Genomic DNA, 5456 nt, shown 5'->3' with positions numbered 1-5456 from the left:
AAAATTTGTCCAGAAAAAAATGCATTCAAAAGTGTACCGAAAAAATCGCATGTTTTTTTCTTCAAGATACAAACAAATCCGTGACAACGATTTCTAAATGTAAAATTGAATTTTGACAGTTTTTTGAATGAATATCGTTATATTTGCTTGAATTAAAGCAAAAAATACGAAAACTATGGTTTCGGCGGTTATATTTGAAAATAGTGAAAAAATTCTCAAAATGTGCTTCTCTGGTCGAGAAACGTCGATTTTGAAAATTCTATTAAAAATCGAGGTACATTTATATTTATTGATCTATCGATATGAAATCACTTTTAATGAGTATTTTATAGATATTTAAGCTAAATTCGGTCAAAAATTTGTCCAGAAAAAAATGCATTCAAAAGTGTACCGAAAAAATCGCATGTTTTTTTCTTCAAGATACAAAATCCGTGACAACGATTTCTTATAGAAAATGGAATTTTAACAGTTTTTTTGAATGAATATCGTTATATTTGCTTGAATTAAAGCAAAAAGTACAAAAACTATGGTTTCAGCGGTTATATTTGAAAATAGTGAAAAAATTCTCAAAATGTGCTTCTCTGGTCGAGAAACGTCGATTTTGAAAATGTTATTAAAAATCGAGGTACATTTTTATTTATTGATCAATCGATATGAAATCACTTTTAATGAGAATTTTAAAGGTATTTAAGCTAAATTTGGTCAAAAATTTGTCCAGAAAAAAATGCATTCAAAAGTGTACCGAAAAAATCGCATGTTTTTTTTCTTCAAGATAAAAAATTCGTACAACGATTTCTTAATGAAAATTGAATTTGAACAGTTTTTTGAATGAATATCGTTATATTTGCTTTAATTAACGCAAAAAGTACAAAAACTATGGTTTCAGCGGTTATATTTGAAAATAGTGAAAAAATTCTCAAAATGTGCTTCTCTGGTCGAGAAACGTCGATTTTGAAAATTCTATTAAAAATCGAGGTACATTTTTATTTATTGATCTATCGATATGAAATCACTTTAAATGAGTATTTTATAGGTATTTAAGCTAAATTCGGTCAAAAATTTGTCCAGAAAAAAATGTATTCAAAAGTGTACCGAAAAAATCGCATGTTTTTTTCTTCAAGATACAAACAAATCCGTGACAACGATTTCTAAATTTAAAATTGAATTTTGACAGTTTTTTGAATGAATATCGTTATATTTGCTTGAATTAAAGCAAAAAGTACAAAAATAATGGTTTCAGTGATTATATTTGAAAATAGTGAAAAAATTCTCAAAATGTGCTTCTCTAGTCGAGAAACGTCGATTTTGAAAATGTTATTAAAAATCAAGGTACATTTTTATTTATTGATCAATCGAGATGAAATCACTTTTATTGAGTGTTTTATAGGTAAATAAGCTGAAGTCGACCAAAAATTTGTCCAGAAAAAATTGCATTCAAAAGTGTACCGAAAAAATCGCATCTTTTTTTATTCAAGATAAAAAATTCGTGACAACGATTTCTTATAGAAAATGGAATTTTAACAGTTTTTTGAATGAATATCGTTATATTTGCTTTAATTAACGCAAAACGTACAAAAACTATGGTTTCAGCGGTTATATTTGAAAATAGTGAAAAAATTCTCAAAATGTGCTTCTCTGGTCGAGAAACGTCGATTTTGAAAATTCTATTAAAAATCGAGGTACATTTTTATTTATTGATCTATCGATATGAAATCACTTTAAATGAGTATTTTATCGGTAAATAAGCTGAATTCGACCAAAAATTTGTCCAGAAAAAAATGCATTCAAAAGTGTACCGAAAAAATCGCATGTTTTTTTCTTCAAGATACAAACAAATCCGTGACAACGATTTCTAAATGTAAAATTGAATTTTGACAGTTTTTTGAATGAATATCGTTATATTTGCTTGAATTAAAGCAAAAAATACGAAAACTATGGTTTCGGCGGTTATATTTGAAAATAGTGAAAAAATTCTCAAAATGTGCTTCTCTGGTCGAGAAACGTCGATTTTGAAAATTCTATTAAAAATCGAGGTACATTTATATTTATTGATCTATCGATATGAAATCACTTTTAATGAGTATTTTATAGATATTTAAGCTAAATTCGGTCAAAAATTTGTCCAGAAAAAAATGCATTCAAAAGTGTACCGAAAAAATCGCATGTTTTTTTCTTCAAGATACAAAATCCGTGACAACGATTTCTTATAGAAAATGGAATTTTAACAGTTTTTTTGAATGAATATCGTTATATTTGCTTGAATTAAAGCAAAAAGTACAAAAACTATGGTTTCAGCGGTTATATTTGAAAATAGTGAAAAAATTCTCAAAATGTGCTTCTCTGGTCGAGAAACGTCGATTTTGAAAATGTTATTAAAAATCGAGGTACATTTTTATTTATTGATCAATCGATATGAAATCACTTTTAATGAGAATTTTAAAGGTATTTAAGCTAAATTTGGTCAAAAATTTGTCCAGAAAAAAATGCATTCAAAAGTGTACCGAAAAAATCGCATGTTTTTTTCTTCAAGATACAAAATCCGTGACAACGATTTCTTAATGAAAATTGAATTTGAACAGTTTTTTGAATGAATATCGTTATATTTGCTTGAATTAAAGCAAAGAATACTAAAACTATGGTTTAAGCGGTTATATTTGAAAATAGTGAAAAAATTCTCAAAATGTGCTTCTCTGGTCGAGAAGCGTCGATTTTCAAAATGTTATTAAAAATCGAGGTACATTTATATTTATTGTTCAATCGATATGAAATCACTTTTAATGAGTATTTTATAGGTAAATAAGCTGAATTCGGTCAAAAATTTATCCAGAAAAAAATGCATTCAAAAGTGTACCGAAAAAATCGCATGTTTTTTCTTCAAGATACAAAATCCGTACAACGATGTCTTAATGAAAATTGAATTTGAACAGTTTTTTGAATGAATATCGTTATATTTGCTTGAATTAAAGCAAAGAATACTAAAACTATGGTTTAAGCGGTTATATTTGAAAATAGTGAAAAAATTCTCAAAATGTGCTTCTCTGGTCGAGAAACGTCGATTTTGAAAATTCTATTAAAAATCGAGGTACATTTATATTTATTGATCTATCGATATGAAATCACTTTTAATGAGTATTTTATAGGTATTTAAGCTAAATTCGGTCAAAAATTTGTCCAGAAAAAAATGCATTCAAAAGTGTACCGAAAAAATCGCATGTTTTTTTCTTCAAGATACAAAATCCGTGACAACGATTTCTTAATGAAAATTGAATTTGAACAGTTTTTTGAATGAATATCTTTACATTTGCTTGAATTAATGCAAAAAGTACAAAAATAATGGTTTCAGTGATTATATTTGAAAATAGTGAAACAATTCTCAAAATGTGCTTCTCTAGTCGAGAAACGTCGATTTTGAAAATGTTATTAAAAATCAAGGTACATTTTTATTTATTGATCAATCGAGATGAAATCACTTTTATTGAGTGTTTTATAGGTAAATAAGCTGAAGTCGACCAAAAATTTGTCCAGAAAAAATTGCATTCAAAAGTGTACCGGAAAAATCGCATCTTTTTTTTATTCAAGATAAAAAATTCGTGACAACGATTTCTTATAGAAAATGGAATTTTAACAGTTTTTTGAATGAATATCGTTATATTTGCTTTAATTAACGCAAAAAGTACAAAAACTATGGTTTCAGCGGTTATATTTGAAAATAGTGAAAACATTCTCAAAATGTGCTTTCTCTGGTCGAGAAACGTCGATTTTGAAAATTCTATAAAAAATCGAGGTACATATTTATTTATTGATCTATCGATATGAAATCACTTTAAATGAGTATTTTATAGGTATTTAAGCTAAATTCGGTCAAAAATTTGTCCAGAAAAAATGCATTCAAAAGTGTACCGAAAAAATCGCATGTTTTTTTCTTCAAGATACAAAATCCGTGACAACGATTTCTAAATGTAAAATTGAATTTTGACAGTTTTTTGAATGAATATCGTTATATTTGCTTGAATTAAAGCAAAAAATACGAAAACTATGGTTTCGGCGGTTATATTTGAAAATAGTGAAACAATTCTCAAAATGTGCTTCTCTGGTCGAGAAACGTCGATTTTGAAAATTCTATTAAAAATCAAGGTACATTTTTATTTATTGATCAATCGAGATGAAATCGCCTTTAATGAATATTTTATATGTATTTAAAATAAATTCGGTCAAAAATTCGTCCAGAAAAAAATGCATTCAAAAGTGTACCGAAAAAATCGCATGTTTTTTTCTTCAAGATGCAAAATCCGTACAACGATTTCTTAATGAAAATTGAATTTTAACAGTTTTTTTGAATGAATATCGTTATATTTGCTTGAATTAAAGCAAAAAGTACAAAAACTATGGTTTCAGCGGTTATATTTGAAAATAGTGAAAAAATTCTCAAAATGTGCTTCTCTGGTCGAGAAACGTCGATTTTGAAAATGTTATTAAAAATCGAGGTACATTTTTATTTATTGATCAATCGATATGAAATCACTTTTAATGAGAATTTTAAAGGTATTTAAGCTAAATTTGGTCAAAAATTTGTCCAGAAAAAAATGCATTCAAAAGTGTACCGAAAAAATCGCATGTTTTTTTCTTCAAGATACAAAATCCGTGACAAAGATTTCTTAATGAAAATTGAATTTGAACAGTTTTTTGAATGAATATCGTTATATTTGCTTGAATTAAAGCAAAGAATACTAAAACTATGGTTTAAACGGTTATATTTGAAAATAGTGAAAAAATTCTCAAAATGTGCTTCTCTGGTCGAGAAACGTCGATTTTCAAAATGTTATTAAAAATCGAGGTACATTTATATTTATTGTTCAATCGATATGAAATCACTTTTAATGAGTATTTTATAGGTAAATAAGCTGAATTCGGTCAAAAATTTGTCCAGAAAAAAATGCATTCAAAAGTGTACCGAAAAAATCGCATGTTTTTTCTTCAAGATACAAAATCCGTACAACGATTTCTTAATGAAAATTGAATTTGAACAGTTTTTTGAATGAATATCGTTATATTTGCTTGAATTAAAGCAAAGAATACTAAAACTATGGTTTAAGCGGTTATATTTGAAAATAGTGAAAAAATTCTCAAAATGTGCTTCTCTGGTCGAGAAACGTCGATTTTGAAAATTCTATTAAAAATCGAGGTACATTTATATTTATTGATCTATCGATATGAAATCACTTTTAATGAGTATTTTATAGGTATTTAAGCTAAATTCGGTCAAAAATTTGTCCAGAAAAAAATGCATTCAAAAGTGTACCGAAAAAATCGCATGTTTTTTCTTCAAGATACAAAATCCGTACAACGATTTCTTAATGAAAATTGAATTTGAACAGTTTTTTGAATGAATATCGTTACATTTGCTTGAATTAATGCAAAAAGTACAAAAATAATGGTTTCAGTGATTATATTTGAAA

This window comes from Phalangium opilio, unplaced genomic scaffold (genome assembly GCF_054372755.1).
Source record: "Phalangium opilio isolate 3A_F unplaced genomic scaffold, DU_Popi_V2 ptg000505l_1, whole genome shotgun sequence".
Lineage (NCBI taxonomy): Eukaryota > Metazoa > Arthropoda > Arachnida > Opiliones > Phalangiidae > Phalangium > Phalangium opilio.
Note: the sequence above shows the minus strand (reverse complement) of the source record.